This window comes from Mauremys mutica, chromosome 1, assembly GCF_020497125.1.
Source record: "Mauremys mutica isolate MM-2020 ecotype Southern chromosome 1, ASM2049712v1, whole genome shotgun sequence".
Taxonomy (NCBI): domain Eukaryota; kingdom Metazoa; phylum Chordata; order Testudines; family Geoemydidae; genus Mauremys; species Mauremys mutica.
The window spans coordinates 197876791-197895275 of NC_059072.1; the positions used below are offsets into that span (position 1 = coordinate 197876791).

Consider the following 18485-nt stretch of genomic DNA (forward strand, 5'->3'; position numbering starts at 1 on the left):
AGAGGGAGGAAAGGATGTCATCAGTAGCTGCTTGATAGAAATTCTAATGCTCTTGCATTGCAAAATGGGTGTAACTATAAACAACATGCAGTTTCCTCCAAATTTTCCCCTCCCACAAACAATACACAGCAAACTCCTAAAGAAAATACATAGACACACACGTACCTTACAAGGCAATATTGGTAGCCAATGCAACTTTCCCCAAGAGAACTGTGGCATTTAGATGTATAGAATTGCAAATGATATCAAAATGAACAGTTACTGGAACCACAGAATCTGTCAGCACCTGCCACTCAGCGCCTCCATTATTGTCCCGTCAGAGTCTATGAATATATGCCAAAAACCTGGTGAGAGAGAGGGAGGAAAAAAGAAATAGGCAAAGGATTAGCAAAAATGGTTAGAAAGGAGGACATTTTCTGCCAAGTCCTATTTTCACACTTACCTAAGAAACATTATATAATACAGTGCTTAAATTCTCTATTTAAATTATATATATATAAAATCTGACAATATCAGAATCACTGAAAACCTCAGTCTAACACTTTATGAAGCCAAACCGAGGGTATGAACTCCATTCATTTTCTTACCACTTTTTATAATAAAGAATCTTATAGAAATTGACAAGAGACTGCTGAGGGCAAACAGAATGATACAGGACTGGAGGGTCTCAGTGACAGGTCAGAAAAATTACATTGGTATTGGGTTTTCTAGTTTTGGTTGGTTGGTTTTTGAGGGGGTGCAAGAGAGAAAAGCAATTAAACAGGGTCCCTCATAAAAGATACTCAACACTCCCCTCAGAATTCTGTGCATGGCTATTTTGTATTTCTTTCTGCTTGAAGATGGCTTACAATTAGGTTAAGGAAGAGGTCCTGACTTCTTTTTTTTTTTTTTTTAAACACAAACAATAGTTCAATCTGTACAATTTACTAAAATGGACAGCAATACAAGCCCTGGTATAATGAACAATTTTAGAAAGGAGTCAGAGATTACAGAAAATTTACACACACAGAGTATATTGTGGAGGTAAACTATGCACATTAAAGGAACAGACTAGGAAATGATGCTGCACTCACTTACACACACACACAAAAGTAACTTCAGGATTATTCACGTGTGTATGTGCACGCACGCACGCAGGATCAAACTCCTAGACTGTGCCTTGGCCTGATGCCACTTAAAAGTTCATTCCCACGTGTTCATTAGACACTAGCGTATGTCTACACGGCAGCTGTGAGCAAGCCTCCCCGCTTAGGCAGACAGACTCGCGTTAGCATGCTAAAAATAGCAGTGTGGACATTGCAGCTCCAGTGGAGACTCAGGCTAGCTACCCAAGCTCAGAAGCATGGGGTTAGGTGGGGCTTGAGAGCCGGAGTTGTTGTTCGAGCCGTAACATCCATACTGCTGTTTTTAGTGCACTAGCTCGAGCCCTGCCAGCACGAGTCCATCTTCCCATGTGGGAAAGCTCATTCCCAGCTGCAGTAGATGTACCCTTATGGTCCAATCCTGTGAGATGCTGAGTACTGTAAACTCCGTGGGAGTTTTGGGTACTCAGTGCTTTGCAGGATCAAGCCCTGAAGTCATTAAATTTCCTTTATGCAGCCAAGTTGCAAGGCGAAGAGGCAAATGAAAGAAGCGGATCATCAAGAAGCATTGAAAACAGAGTTATTACATGGGTTTTACATGTTTTCAAAAGATTACAAGAACAATGAATTCAGAATAGGTCAGTGATGCCCTTCATGTTGTTAGAGCAACTTGGTAGTAAATTTTTATCCTCGCTTGGATGGATTCTCAAAAGGAAGTGAGAGTTACCAACTCCTTTTTTAAATTAAAAAAATTCTAATTTTCTTCCTTCTCCTTTATGTCTCCCTCGTACTCCCCACTCCCCCAGGCTGCTGGTTGAGAGCTGAAAAGATGTTCATGTGTTGCTCAGAAGCAGGCAGAAATTAATAAAATGAAGCTCATTTATATTGAAATGGACTCATTATCATGCCAGCTGACAATAATTTACAAGGTTAGACTCTTGATGGAAAACAAGGTCCTACAGGCAAGTGTTCTTCCACCTGCGTCTCATACATAGGAAATAATCGTATGTTTAACATGCTTTACTTTTTAAGGAAAAAAAAAAGTTTTATCTTTGGATTTTTTTCCCTGCTGTATCTATATTTGCCACAGATAAGTTATTTTTAAAGAAAACTAAACTGTAGTGCACTATCAGCTTTTTCACTCTCAAGTTGATTTTTGAAGAGTTGGTTATTCATCTGAAATAATCTGCTCCAAACTGAAATTAGGCAAAAAAAAAAGGTCAGAACCCTGGTCACTTTTAGGAGAATTAAAATAATAGTAATAATAATAATGTTGACTGTTTCATATGAAGTCTTTGCTCCTAACCAAATAATTCTCTTTTAGTATCTCAGTACTAAAACATTTAAAGGAAAAGAGTTGTTTTTTCAAAGGTGAAAAAATCCAAGTGGGTGTTTACACTTGGGGAATTGGATTACTCTCCCTGTCTCTCTCTATATCTATCTTTATATCTATCCACATCATATCAATATGCATGTGCACACACGCTTCCTTGAGGATGTATCATTATCTCATGATTCTTTTCCAGCAGAGTCAGCTCCTGTTAGTTATTATTACTAATTCAAAGGAACTCTTGCAAATGCAAAAATCCATTTTTTTTTTTAAATCAGTTTAATACTTAACTTTGCTTCTAATACACCTTAGAAAACACCCCAACCACCAGTTTATTGTTTCATCTCACCCTTTGGTTTTCTGCAAGAGCAGAAGTTCTTCAACATTCCCAAGCCAGGTGCAGATTTTGACTTCTGGCAGAAAGGTCTTCACGGGAATAATGGGGTCTGCTCTTTCCCCAGGAGGAGTGGCACAGAAGGGACATGATTCCCCATAGGCGAAAGGAATGGGGCACACACACTCATGAGAGGGAGCAGCTGGGTTCTGAACAGAAACTTGGGGCTTGTCTACATTACAAGTTATGTTGGTATAACTTACATCGCTCAGGGATGAGAATAAGCCACCTCCCTGAGCAATATAACTTATAGTGACTGAAGCGCTGCTGTGGACAGTGCTCTCCCGCCGACACAGCTACCGCCTCTTGTGGAGCTGGCTTTAGCATGCCGACGTGAGAGCTCTCTCCATCAGCCGCGCTACAGGGTGCAGCTATATTGCTGTAGCACTTCTAGTGCAGACTAGCCCTCAGTACTGGTGATTTCATTCCCTCTATAGGGCAGCGTCCCCCCGTGGAGCACATTCGCTCAGTGCTCTGCTGGACGCTACAGCGTTAGTGGAGCGTGGAACCAAGCAGGGTGTTGATGGCCTATTCATGGGCATGACATAACACACTGATGCGTATGGTATGGACGTGCTTTTACTGACCCAAAAGTACACACTTGTCAGTGACCATGTTCAATGCTGATGTTTCGGTCATAAACAACTACAGGGAAAGTTAAAACAAAACAAAATGAATCTGAAATGTAGTTTTTCAAACTACTTGTTTAAAAAAGACCCTAAATTTGCAGTCTCAGACCTGGTTCCTGGAAACATGCAAACATGTACATAACTTTTACTCATGAGTGTAGCCCCAATGTTCTTTGCGGTATTCGGGCCAAATTAACTTGTATTAATTTAATGACTATGAAAAAGTATCCTGAAAAATCAGGCCACGTGATTTCTAAGAGGATGAGCACCCAAAATTCCCACTTAAGTTGTGTGCACTAAAAATTAGGCCACTGACACTGCAACCATCAACCCAGTGTCTTTGGATGCAAGGTCCCTAAAAATGAGGTTATAGTCAGAAAGGTGACTATATAAAAATAGCAGCAATTTATTCATCACATTTGCTAGCTACATGTACCCAGGGTTACATCTGCTGACTTACTAACAAAAATAACATTGCTTCCTGTTGGTACCAAAGAACCAATACAGGGATAAGAGAATGAAAGGGCTCATGAACTGTCAACAGAAGTGCAGAACTTTGAAATATGGGATTACATAATAATAAATAATAACAACATGCAAATATTATGTGAACCATAGAGAGCCCCATTAGGGATGGTGTAAAGCTTCCAATGATGGGGACTCCACCACCTCCCTGGGAAGCCTATTCCAGAGCTTATATTGTTAGAAAGTTATAGTTATAGTTAGAAAGTTTTTCCTAATATCCAACCTAAATCTCCCTTGCTGCAGAATTACTCCCATTACTATGCATCCGACGAAGTGGGTATTCACCCACGAAAGCTCATGCTCCAATACGTCTGTTAGTCTATAAGGTGCCACAGGACTCTTTGCCGCCATTACTTCTTGTCATTCAAAGATGGCTATGAGAATTATAAACATTTTTAAATTATATTTTCACTTCCTTATTTTATAATACAAAGACATTTTTAGAAAGTAGTAACATTTCAAAAGTACATCTACAGATGTGAGACAAACTAATAATTAGCCCAACCCATTATCCCACTCCATGAAGCCCACACTAATTCTATTATAAACTTCCACAGTTTATACAGATCGATGGAGGACACCACATAGCCATTTCAAATAGAAAATATTAAATATCAATAAGTAACTTTGGGCTGCATTCTCCATACCACCACACCAGTTTTATGCAGGGCCGCCCAGAGGATTCCGGGGGCCCAGGGTCTTCGGCGGCAGGGGCCCTTCCGTTCCGGGACCCGCCGCCGAAGTGCCCCGAAGACCCGCGGCGGGGACCCCCCGCCGCCGAATTACCGCCAAAGCAGGACCCGCCGCCGAAGCGCAGCCCGGTCTTCGGCGGTAATTCGGCAGCGGGGGGCTCCCGCCGCGGGTCTTCGGGGCACTTCGGCAGCGGGTCCCGGAAGGGAAGGGCCCCCCGCCGCCGAATTACCGTCGAAGACCGAGCTGAACTTCGGCGGCGGGTCCCGCTCCGTCTTCGGAGGTAATTCGCCAGCGGGGGGTCGTTCCGCCCCGGAGCGGAAGGACCCCCCGCCGGCGAAGACTGGGAGCGAAGAAGCTCCTGCGCCCGGCCCCGCAAGAGTTTTCCGGGCCCCCCAGAGCGAGTGAGGGACCCCGCTCCAGGGGCCCCGAAAAACTCTCGTGGGGGCCCCTGTGGGGCTCGGAGCAAATTGCCCCTCTTGCCCCGCCCCGGGCGGCCCTGGTTTTATGACAATGTAATTCTGGTGCAAAGCCAATGTAATGGAGTGGAGATTTAGACCCTTTAATTTTAACTAGAGGCCATGTCCCTTCATTACCATGCAAAGAGCTCACTAACGTGAGTGGTGACTTTAAGTCAATGCACAGGACCGAGGCTCCAAGCTCGGCAGCAAGGCACTGCATGGTCTAGCTGATTTTTAAATAAATTCAGTTTGAGGTGTTTATGCCCCGTCTGTGTTTTGTTTTGGTAAATATTGCAGCAAACCAGCCTGCTGGTTGTGGAAACAGTGAATTTTAAACCAATATTGGCAAATATTCATTGAAAGTGATGTTTTAACTTTTAGCCGATTAGCACCTGACTTGAAGGAATATGCTCATCCGGCCAGAGAAGAGAAGTGTGATACATATCTAATCAAAACTGACCAACAGAGCTGGAATTTCAAACATTTGATACAAACTGCTCACTAGCAAGCCACAAGACTCAACATTTTCCATGGGAGCTATTTGGAAAATAAATGTTGAATAATGACTCCATTTGAAGAAAATCACGGTCAGTTCATGAAGAAATCACTAACAGAAAATGAAGTTAAACTAGTCAAATAAATTATTCCTCCAGCTCGAACAACACTCCTACACAAATCTATAAATAGAAACAAAAATGAGCCCTCTCAGGAGACCTGCAATCTCAATAATAACTGACAGCTAACATCCTTGAATCACAGTTAAAGTCAACAAAACCAGAAAAATGGTGTTAACAAGGTTCCATAGGGGCATGGTGGTGAATCTATGCAGGAGGAGAACAAGTAGCCAGTGAAGGGAAAAGCTACCTTTTCAGTGCTCTGTTATTTTTGTACTGTGGTATCTGGGTAACATTGTTTTCAAAAGTATCTTTATGTATTTTCAGTTTCTCTCCCTTCCTCCTCCTCGCATTATTAATGGTGGGAAAATCTCCCTCCCTCCCAGAGGGCAAATCAGCAGGGACTTATGCATTAGAAGAGAAGCAGGGCAACCTAAGAAAAGGACAGGCCCAACAAAGAAAATAACAGAACGCCATTAGCCGTCACCTTCAGCCCCAGCTAAAACCTCTCCAGCGCATCATCAAAGATCTACAACCTATCCTGAAAGATGATCCCTCATTCTCACAGACCTTGGGAGACAGGCCAGTCCTTGCTTACAGACAGCTCCCTAACCTGAAGCAAATACTCACCAGCAACCACACACCACACAACAAAAACACTAACCCAGGAACCTATCCTTGCAACAAAGCCCGATGCCAACTCTGTCCACATATTTATTCAAATGACACCATCTTAGGACCTAATCACATCAGCCACGCCATCAGGGGCTCGTTCACCTGCACATCTACCAATGTGATATATGCCATCATGTGCCATAACATTCAAAAACCAGTAGGAGAACCCTACAACCTCTCTGGTCACTCAGTAACAGACTTAAATTTTGCAACAGAAAAGCTTCAGAAACAGACTCCAACGAGAAACTGCTGAGCTTGAATTAATATGCAAACTGGATACCATTAACTTGGGTTTGAATAGAGACAGGGAGTGGCTGGGTCATTACACGTATTGAATCTATTTCCCCATGTTAAGTATCCTCACACCTTTTTGTCAACTGCCTAAAATGTGCCATCTTGATTATCACTACAAAAGTTTTTTTTCTCCTGCTGATAATAATTCATCTTAATTAATTAGCCTCTTACAGTTGGTAGGGCTACTTCCACCTTTTCATGTTCTCTGTATGTATATATTGTGATAAACTCAGGACAGACAGTTGCCAGAGGGGGGGGGAGGAGTCAGTCCCAGAGGGTTAAAAGGCCCTCCTCCTTATCAACTGAGAGGCAACTACAGGTCAAGCAGGTTCAGCTGAGAAAGGGTTACCAAGGTAGCAAATTAGAATCAGCTGAGGGGAGCTACCTGAGGGTAATTAGGATCAGCTGGTTCCAACTTGGAGCTGCCTGAGACCTTTTTAAACCCCTTCCTGGGAGGAAGGAAGCGGGGGGAAAGCAGAGAGAGAAGGAGCCTGGCTACCAGGAGTGTTGAAGCAGCAAGCCTCCCCAGGCAGAGCGGCAGGACACTCTCCTACAAGGCAGGGTAAAAATACTCTAATTAAGACTGGTGAGAAGACAGGGAACAGACTTCCCCTGAGTCCTAAGGGGGACTGCATTACCCTAGCCGGTCTCTCCAGAGCTAAAAACAGCAGAGGCTGGGGAGACTGAGACGGGACTTTGCCACACGTGGTGTCAGGGGTGGGATTTGAGTGAGACTTTGCGGCAAACCGTCTCAGGGCAGGGTAAAAGCACCCCAAAAAAAAAAAATATGGAAGATGTAGTGAAGGCATTGGTGCAGGCCACTGCGGCCCAGCAAGAAGCTACCAGGGTGCAGATGGCTGCCCAGCAGGAGGCGGTACGAATGCAGCAGGAGACAAATCAACTCCTGATGAGCCAGGCGGCTCAGGATCGAGCCACCTTGCATGAGGTTGTGAACCAGCTAAAGGCCCTGACCACCCTAACGCATGGGCCCCATGGGACTCGGCCCCTGCACGCCAGCCGCTACTTACAGAAGATGACAGTGGATGATGACGTGGAGGCGTATCTCCTTGCGTTTGAGAGGACGGCCCAGCGGGAGGCCTGGCCCCAAGACCAGTGGGCCAGTATCCTGGCACCTTTTCTGTGTGGGGAGGCACAGAAAGCGTATTTTGATATGGCAACAGAAGCAGCTTCCGATTACTCCCAGCTAAAGGCGGAGATCCTGGCAAGGTCGGGCGTGACGACAGCTATAAGGGCGCAGAGGTTCCATGAGTGGAAATACCGAGCCAACAAAGCCCCGAGGTCCCAGCTGTTTGACCTGATCCATCTGGCCCGGAGGTGGCTGTGCCCCGAGACCCGCCGGCCGGAGGAAGTCGTGGAAACCATAGTTGTGGACAGGTACATGAGAGGGCTACCGCCGGACATACGAGGATGGGTCAGTCAAAATGATCCCTCCTCCTATGATGAGCTAGTTGCCCTTGTAGAGAGACGTCTAGCAGCACAGGAACTCTCTCGGACCACTGGGGAAGGGAGGCGCCAGGATAGGAGGCAAGGCTACGTACCAAGGGCCCGAGTTGCCATCGCTCCAGGCCGAACTATGGCAGGGAAGAAGGAGGACAAAGAGCGGCCAAAGTACTCAGAGGGACCTGGGGACTGGGAGAGAGAGACTCGGGGGGTAAGGCCCCACAGCCCAAAAATTAAGGGGCTGCCCCGAGGAGGGTACCGATGCTATGCATGTGGAGAGATAGGGCATATAGCTGCCCAATGCCCAAACCTAGAGGAGCCCATGCAATGCGACCTGGGAAATCTAGAAGAGTCATGTGACCTGATAAGCCTAGTAGGAGTAGCGACGGTCCCTCATAGATATACTAGGCAAGTTAAAATGAATGGTATAAAGACCACCGCGTTAGTAGACTCAGGAAGTGCAGTCACGCTGGTCTCGGGAAAGCTGGTCGGGTATGATCAACTATCCCGGGCCAAGCGCACAGGGATATCCTGTGTCCATGGGGATGTAAATTACTATCCGACCATCCGAGTGAAAATAGAGGTCCAAGGAAATCCCACTAAGGTGATGGCGGGGGTGGTCCCGAAACTCCCTACCCAGTCCTCATAGGGCGAGACTTCCCAGGGTTTGGCAGACTACTTCCTGGAGAGGAGTCAGAAGAAGGTAACACCCCAGAGAGCAATGGGGTGGCCTCAATAGTTAGCAACCCCCCAGCCTTCCAAGAATTTGCCCAGGACTTATTCTCGCCCCCTGGGAAAACCAGGAAGACTCGGCGAGAAAGGAGGGCAGATAAGAGGAGGGGAACGAGCATCTTGGCCCAGAATCAGAAGCCTATACTCGTAGGGGAGAGAGTTGGCCCAACGGACGAGGGGACTAGGCAGGAGGTTGGGGAGCCAGTAGCCGGGCCCAGTTCCCCAGGGACCTCCCTTGAAGGGGAGGGGGAGATAGAACCCTCTGAGTTTGGGCAACTTGGAACTTCACTAGAGAATTTTGGACAGGATCAGGCCAATGATCCAGTATACCAGAACATTCACAAAGAAGTAGTGGAGGTGAATGGGGTCCCTGTGGAAGGGAGAGCCAAGGGCCCAAGGCCGTATTATATGATCAAGAAGGATCTGCTGTACCGTGTTGTCCGTATCCAAGAGCAAGTCGTGGAACAGCTCCTAGTACCACAGAAACATCAGAGGGGCGTGATGGAGCTAGCTCACAGCCATTTGTTCGGGGGACATCTAGGGGTAGATAAAACCCTAGACCGAATTCTACAGAGGTTTTTTTGGCCTGGAATATATGCAGCGGTCCGACGATATTGTGCCTCCTGTCCAGAATGCCAGTTACACGGGCCCCGACCCCGCTTAAGGGCACCTTTGGTACCTCTCCCGATTATTGAAGTCCCCTTTGAGCGGATAGCTATGGACCTAGTAGGGCCGTTAGAAAGATCAGCCCGGGGCCATCAGCACATACTGGTGGTGCTAGATTACGCCACCCGATACCCCGAGGCCATTCCCCTACGGAACACTACGTCCAAGACCATAGCTAAAGAATTAATCCAAATTTTCGCTAGAGTGGGAATACCCAAAGAGATCCTGACAGATCAAGGAACTCCCTTTGTGTCTAAATTAATGAAAGATCTATGTGCAATGCTCCACATAAGGACCCTAAGGACATCAGTCTATCATCCGCAGACTGATGGCCTCGTCGAGCGTTTTAATAGGACGTTGAAGAGCATGATACGAAAGGTGGTGAGCCGGGATGGGAGGAACTGGGACACCCTGCTACCGTACCTAATGTTTGCGATCAGGGAGGTGCCTCAGACTTCGACTGGGTTTTCCCCGTTCGAACTGTTATATGGTCGCCACCCCCGTGGCATACTGGACATTGCCAAAGAAAGTTGGGAAGAACAGCCGAACCCAGGGAGAAACGTCATCGAGCATGTGTTGCAGATGAAAGACAGGATAGCCCAAGTCACTCCCATAGTGCGGGAACACATGGAGAGAGCACAAGGGGCCCAACAAACATATTACAATCGCCAGGCGATGACCCGAAAATTCCAGGTGGGAGATCGGGTGATGGTACTCGTACCCACAGCAGAGAGCAAGCTCCTGGCCAGATGGCAGGGGCCATACGAGGTAATAGAAGCCGTTGGAGAGGTCGATTACAAAGTCCGACAGCCCGGACGCCGGAAGCTGGAACAAATCTATCATGTGAACCTGTTGAAACCTTGGCAAGACAGAGAAGCGCATGTGGTCACTATAGGGTCACCCCCTCCCGAGAGCAACCTGCCTGGCCAAGTGGGAATATCCCCAGAACTGACCTCTGACCAACGAGTGGAGGTGATCCACATGATTGAACGCAACCAGGACGTGTTCTCGGAAAAGCCAGGCAGGACTATTGAGGTTCACCATCACATCCGCACGGAGCCTGGAGTGAAGGTGAATGTAAAGCCATACCGGATCCCGGAGGCGAAAAGAGAAGAGATCAAGTCAGAAGTCAGGAAAATGTTGAAGTTAGGGGTCATTGAAGAGTCTCATAGCCAATGGTCAAGCCCAGTGGTCCTAGTACCTAAGCCGGATGGCAGTATGAGGTTTTGCAATGACTTCCGGAAACTGAATGAGGTGTCCCAATTTGATGCGTACCCTATACCCCGGATAGATGAGCTAATTGACCGACTCGGGAAAGCACGATTTTTGTCCACCCTTGACCTGACTAAGGGTTATTGGCAAATTCCCTTGGCCAGGGCCGACAAAGAGAAGACGGCCTTTTCAACTCCAGAGGGACTGTATCAATACACTGTCCTCCCGTTCGGTTTACATGGGGCTCCTGCCACCTTCCAACGACTCATGGACAAACTGTTACGCCCACATGGCAGGTATGCGGCCGCCTATCTTGATGACGTCATTATACATAGTCCGGATTGGGAGACGCACTTGGGGAAGGTGGAAGCAGTCCTAGACACCTTGAGGAAGGCAGGGCTGACTGCAAATCCCTCCAAATGCGCAATTGGGCTAGCAGAAGCCAAATACCTTGGATATATAGTGGGGAGAGGTGTGGTAAAGCCCCAACTCAACAAGTTAGAGGCAATACAGAATTGGCCCCGACCTGTCCGGAAGAAACAGGTCAGAGCATTCCTGGGGCTAGTGGGGTACTACAGGCGGTTCATCCCCCACTTCGCCACCAGGGCATGCCCGCTAACTGACCTAACGAAAGCCCGTGGCCCAGATATAGTGAAATGGTCTAGCGCGGCTGAAGAGGCATTTGCAGACCTGCGGACCGCGCTCTGCACTGACCCAGTGCTGGTAGCTCCAGACTGGGAGAAGGAGTTTATCTTGCAAACGGATGCCTCAGAAGTTGGGTTGGGAGCGGTCCTTTCACAACTGGTTGGAGCGGAAGAACACCCCGTCCTGTTCCTCAGTAGGAAACTCCTGCCCAGGGAACGGAAATATGCCGTAGTTGAAAAGGAATGCCTGGCCGTAAAGTGGGCCATTGAAAGCCTTCGCTATTACCTACTCGGACGGAAGTTTACCCTTGTCACGGACCATGCTCCCCTGAAGTGGATGCACCAAAACAAAGAGAAAAATGCGAGAGTGACCAGGTGGTTCCTGTCGCTACAACCCTTCCACTTCAGAGTACAACATAGGTCTGGAATCAAGCATGGCAACGCGGATGGCCTTTCAAGGGTACACTGTTTTGCCGACCCAAGTAGCCCAACCCTGTAGTGTTGAGCAGGGGGGGGGGATGTGTGATAAACTCAGGACAGACAGTTGCCAGAGGGGGGGGGAGGAGTCAGTCCCAGAGGGTTAAAAGGCCCTCCTCCTTATCAACTGAGAGGCAACTACAGGTCAAGCAGGTTCAGCTGAGAAAGGGTTACCAAGGTAGCAAATTAGAATCAGCTGAGGGGAGCTACCTGAGGGTAATTAGGATCAGCTGGTTCCAACTTGGAGCTGCCTGAGACCTTTTTAAACCCCTTCCTGGGAGGAAGGAAGCGGGGGGAAAGCAGAGAGAGAAGGAGCCTGGCTACCAGGAGTGTTGAAGCAGCAAGCCTCCCCAGGCAGAGCGGCAGGACACTCTCCTACAAGGCAGGGTAAAAATACTCTAATTAAGACTGGTGAGAAGACAGGGAACAGACTTCCCCTGAGTCCTAAGGGGGACTGCATTACCCTAGCCGGTCTCTCCAGAGCTAAAAACAGCAGAGGCTGGGGAGACTGAGACGGGACTTTGCCACAATATATCTTGTTACTATATGTTCCACTCTATGCATCCGATGAAGTGGGCTGTAGCCCATGAAAGCTTATGCTCAAATACATTTGTTAGTCTCTAAAGTGCCACAAGTACTCCTGTTCTTTTTGCAGATACAGACTAACACTGTTGCTACTCTGAAACCTAATTTCAAATTGTAAGCCATAAATAAAACATGGGAAACTGAATGGAATTCCCAGGAGCCCTTGTGCAGGTTAAAAGGAGCTTGTGTGCCTCTTCCAGGGAAGTGGGGGCTTTCATAATCTGCCCTTGGAAGCAGAGACCAATGTTAAGCCACAGGAGGCGCTGCAGGAAATGAGAAAGAGTGGCAGGACCTGTTCTGCCATCTCTGGTGTAGTTAGGGTAGCTATTGGCCCGTCTACATGTTTATAGATAGTCAATTGGATTTCTCAAAACAAAAACAAAAAAAATACCTCAAAGTGCAGGTAAAATAAGAGTTGGCTGTACTTCATTTACCTTAAAGTTATGTATTATTATTAAAATTAACTTGAAACATACTTTTCTCTGGTGCCAAGTGAACAGAGAACAGCTGATACATATCAGTACAGCAGTGTGCCAAACATATCAGACAACAGCCAAAGTAGTCACATGAAAGACTTTTTTTTTTAAATGTCAAATAGAAAGAGAATAGCTACTTAAGTGATAAATACACAAATGTCCAGTACCTAATGAAGCTTAGGCTGCGACAGTACTACTCACAGTAAGAGAGATACAGAACACAGAGTAAAAAATGGAGCACAGAGGTAGATTCGACAGTACACTATTTTAGAAACTAATATTAATAGTTGAAACATTTTCCTTATGTGAATGGGAAGCCATTGTACAACTACACAAATAAATGGAGGACATAAGATTTAAAAGACACAGAAAATAATTAAGGCCAATATTGTCAACGTTGGGTATCAAAAGTATTACCTGTAAATCCATAGTTAGGCACCCAAATAAGTGGCTTGATTTACAGGAAGGGCTGGGTACTCATATCTCATACTGGAACGAGAGCTATGGATGCCCAGCACCTTTAGAAATCAGGCCACTTAATGAGGTGTCTAACTATGGGTTTAGATGCCTCATTTTAGGTACCAAAATTTGAATACTATGGAGGGATAAGAAGCCGCACATGTGGCATTTGAGAGATCTAAAGAAAAAGGAGTCAAGTTAAATCCAAGCAAATGCATGATCAGAACAACTTCAGTATTTTGGTTGCATTTGCTCAGCTATATAAAAGCTATTTACTTAAGACACAAAGTGCTAAAGTAGCAGCAGTTACTGAAATGAGGCCACTGAAGAGTCGTGTTGAGCTAAGCAAAGTATCAAGGGTGGTGATTTACTTTTAAGTTTATTCCACACTTTGCAGAAGTTTTGGGGGTGTTTGGGGACCTCTCAAAGAAAGATTCTGAGTTTCAATCTGATTCCCAGTAAGATTCTGCCTTCACCAAAATAAAGCAACTAATTGCCAGTGCAGGTTAGGGTGACCAGACAGCAAGTGTGAAAAATCGGGACAGGGGGTGGGAGGTAATAGGTGCTTATAGAAGAAAAAGGCCCAAATATCAGGACTGTCCTTATAAACCAGGAACATCTGGTCACCCTAGTGCATGTACACTGCCCAGCTATGAGAGGAAGAATGGTCCAGTGGATAGGTCACTGGCTGGAAACCTGGGTTCAATTCCCTGCTCCATTACAGACTACGTGTGTATCCTTGGCCAAATCATTTAGTCTCTCTGTGCCTTAGTTTGCCATCTGTAAACTGGGCATAACAGCACCTCTCTATTGTGTGGGGGTGTTGTAAAAATACAGTGAAGATTGTGAGGTGCTCAGGTATGGGGGCCGTGGAAGTAGTGGGGAGAAGTGGGTTTTTTACCCATGAAAGCTTATGCCCAAATAAATCTGTTAGTCTTTAAGGTGCCATCAGACTCCTCATTGTTTTTTTGGAAGCAGTACAGTCACACATAAGAAATGTTCAGGTGAGGATCTGGGGCTGTGTCCCCGCAAGAAGGGAAGTCAGAGTTTTCTACATCGAAGTCTCTCACATCCACAGAAAGAAACTGCACAGACTGAAAGAGAGATACAGGCAATGTTGTCTCACAGGGAGCATCTCCATCAATGTGCACAGGACAAAAAGTTACAATGGTATCTAACCACAAGCCTTTGGATGCCATCATAAAAAACCTCTTGTAGCAGCACCACTGAAGCTGTGAATGAAATTGCACCAGCAGAAAATATGACTGTGATTAAACACAAACCTAGAAGGGATATGCCAGTCACTAGTATCTTAAGCAGATTATTTCTGACAGGGCATGACAATATGGAGGAGACATTTGAGGCATACATTCACATTGTCATATCCAGTTTACCTGTATTGGACAAGAAAATGACAGCAATCAGGGTTGCAACAGTTTGCTAGTTGTCTACAGTGTTGGAAATTCTTTGCTGAGTAGCCAAAATAAAAATGTTTGTGTCTCTATAAAGCAAAAGAGTTCTGGACATTCTGTGAGGAATGAATAGGAGCCCATCTGTGAAAGTGAAAGGCATGACGTTCCATAATAACTGAAATTTGGAATAATAAATATAATTCATTCGGGGCACGTCGGAGCAGAATAGATCAAGCGAAGGACCGAATATTGCTGGTTTGACCCGATATCAACACACCAGTCAAAGAAGAACACATTCACCAGTCCAGATATTACAACAACACAATCCCTCTACCTTTTTCTACAGGTAGGAGAAAGAGCATACATTCACAACCCTGATGGTCAGCAACCACCTGGCATCGTCAAAGCCAAACTACTCACACCAAGATCCTATCTTGCACACACTGACAGCAGAGGAACATTGGGACATAGCTGGAGAAATTTGTTCTTATCTCAAGTTTACCTCAGCTTGACTGATTCTGGTTCTGACACAGTAAGTTCTATCCCCAGGCCAGACGACAGTTTTGTTCAACAGGAGGACTTTACCCCTGGCCACACATAACATTTTATAGCCAGAATCCACAGAGAATTTGAAAGACACTAACTATTAATGTGCTGCCCTGACTGGCGATGTAAAACCATGTGTTGGTAATAAATTATCCATATTTATTAAGGAATTCCTATGTGAGTAATGTGGGCTGTGGTAGCAATGTTTTCAAATATTGGGTTATAGCAAATTTCAAAAATCTAGTAACAATAAACTTGATGGGCTAGATTCTCACTAGCACTGAGATCCGCTAATGCAAGGGAGACAGAGACCATTAGGGAACTGGTTATGGCTCCCTGATTCTGTAATTGTGATTCTCTCGCCCCAGCCCTTGCCACAGTATTAGTCAAAAAGGCCTAGGGCTGCTCTCAATTATTTCAGCTGTGAATGGTCCCTAAGAGACCCACCAGCTGAGAATTGGCTAAGCAGACCAGTGAACCATCCTGCCGAAGCATGACTCTCCCTGTCCCTCACACATCCTCTATGCTGGAGCGAGGAGGCAGCTGGTGCAGCTTTACACCAACAGAGACCGTTCCTTCCTGCGAGGGTGGGAGGGGAGAATGATAATTACGGCATACTACAATTACAGTTATGGCCACATTCCGGCTCCTTTGCGCCACTCAGATTTCCATATTGCAAGATCTGGTGTGATAGGTTCTCTTTATCTTCAAATAGAAGGGCGTGAAACATTACTGGGAAGTCAGCAGATGGTGCTATTACAGACACCATTATAGGTTCTGTTTGACTGAATACAGAACCAGTTAGTTAATGGAGAAATGCATAGCGTCAGCTATGATGCAGTTCTTTTTTCAATAAGGTCACCAGCAAAATCTGTTCTACCTGAATCTGTGTGTCAAGAATCCTTTTCTTAGGCCTGGTCCACACTAGGACTTTAATTCGAATTTAGCAGCGTTAATTCGAATTAACCGTGCACCCGTCCACACCAGGAAGCCATTTAATTCGACCTAGAGGGCTCTTTAGTTCGAATTCGGTACTCCACCCCGACGAGGGGAGTAGCGCTAAATTCGACATGGCTATGTCAAATTAGGCTAGGTGTGGATGCAAATCGAACTTACTAGCTCCGGTAGCTATCCCACAGTGCACCACTGTGTTGACGCTCTGGACAGCAGTCCGAGCTCGGATGTTCTGATCAGCCATACAGGAAAAGCCCCGGGAAAATTTGAATTCCTTTTCCTGTCTGGCCAGTTTGAATCTCATTTCCTGTGTGGACGTCGTGGCGAGCTCAGCAGCACTGGCAGCGATGCAGAGCTCTCCAGCAGAGGAGTCCATGCAATCTCAGAGTAGAAAGAGGGCCCCAGCATGGACTGACCGGGAAGTCCTGGATCTGATCGCTGTGTGGGGCGATGAGTCTGTGCTTTCGGAGCTGCGCTCCAAAAAACGGAATGCAAAGACCTACGAGAAGGTCTCCAAAGCCATGGCACTCAGAGGATACAGCCGGGATGCAACGCAGTGCCGCGTGAAAATCAAGGACCTGAGACAAGGCTACCAAAAAATCAAAGCGGCAAACGGACGCTCCGGAGCCCAGCCCCAGACATGCCGCTTCTACGAGGCACTGCATGCCATTCTCGGTGGGTCTGCCACCACTGCCCCACCAGTGACCGTGGACTCTGAGGATGGGATAGTGTCGAGGGGCAGTTTCTCGGCGATGTTCGCTGATGGGGAAGATGAGGAAGGGTTTGTGGAGGACGAGGCAGGCGACAGCGGTTACAATACTGCTTTCCCCGACAGCCAGGATCTCTTCATCCCCCTCACAGAGATCCCCTACCAACCCTCCCCGGCCGTTAACCCGGACTCCGAATCAGGGGAAGGATCAGTCGGTAAGTGCTATAAACATGTAAACATTTATTTCTTAACAAAACAGGAATAAAAACTATATAAAAAGAAGGTCAATGCATATAGGTATAGAACAAAAATCCTCTTGGGACAGTTCAACGAAGCTCTCTGAGAGGTACTCGAAAAGCCTCCTTAGGAGGTTCCTGGGGAGAGGTGCCTTGTTGGGTGCTCCGTGGAAGCACACTCTTCCGCGCCAGGCCATCAGGAGGTATAATGGTAGCATCGCCTCGACCAGCATGGCAGCATAGGGCCCTGGTCTGTGCAGGGATTCACGCAGCATTCGCTCTCTGTTTGTCCTGGAGACCCGCCTCAGGGTGATCTCGCTCGGCGACTGCTGCATCTAATTAGGGGAATTACTTTAATGTTACTATTGTGAATGCTTGACTTTTCCTTTGCATAACAATGACCGTCGTTTAACAGCCACGTGTTGTAGGCTGCAGAGGAAAAGCATACAGGGATCTTTCCCGGGGACAGCCGCGAGGGGCTGGAACAGGGTCAGACTTTATGCTTTCCAGATTGCCTGCAGCAGGAGGGCCCTGCTATCCATTAACTGTTAAGCAGCCTAAAGTTTCCGGCTTACCAGGCCTGGCTGCTACACGGATTCTGCTGTCCTGCCCCGCTTGTCCGATCTCCAGTGCAAGACCCCAGGCAATGAAAGCGAATGCCGAAAATTCGAACTTGTCCTGAGAGCACATGAGATTAGGTGCCCTGTATGGTCTTGTTCACAGAAACTGAGCAGACTGTGTTCAGTGTTCGCAAACATGTATCTTTGGAAGGAAATCACTTCCTTTTTCCCATCACACAGCTGCGGCTCTTTCCCGAACTGCCCCGGCATCCCCCTCACAGAGGCTGGCGCAGATTAGGCGGCGAAAGAAAAAGACTCGGGACGAGATGTTCTCTGAACTGATGGCCAGCTCCAGAGCCGAGGCGGCCCAGCAGAGCCAGTGGAGGGAGACCCTCTCTCAGCAGCAGCGCTCACACAGCGAACGGGAGGACAGGTGGCGGCAGGAAGACCAGCAGGCAACTCAAACGCTGCTTGGACTAATGAGGGAGCAAACGGACACGCTCCGGCGCCTTGTGGATGTTCTGCAGGACCGCAGGCAGGAGCAGAGAGCCCCCCTGAACTGTATCTGCAACCGCCCTCCCCCGCCACAAAGTCCTGTCCCCCCCTCACCCAAAATCACAAGAAGGAGGGGCGCTAGGGGCCGTGAAAACTGTCACTCCACC

General features: G+C 47.0%; 1 protein-coding gene across 1 annotated transcript in view; it reads right to left on the reverse strand.

Annotated features, from left to right (window-relative positions):
* Positions 1–18485, reverse strand: part of TIAM1 (TIAM Rac1 associated GEF 1) — a 248546-nt gene that overhangs the window by 107131 nt on the left and 122930 nt on the right. The window contains exon 3 of the mRNA XM_045002300.1: positions 166–344. The gene's annotated coding sequence lies outside the window, so the exon portion shown is untranslated. The remainder of the gene's footprint in view (positions 1–165; positions 345–18485) is intronic.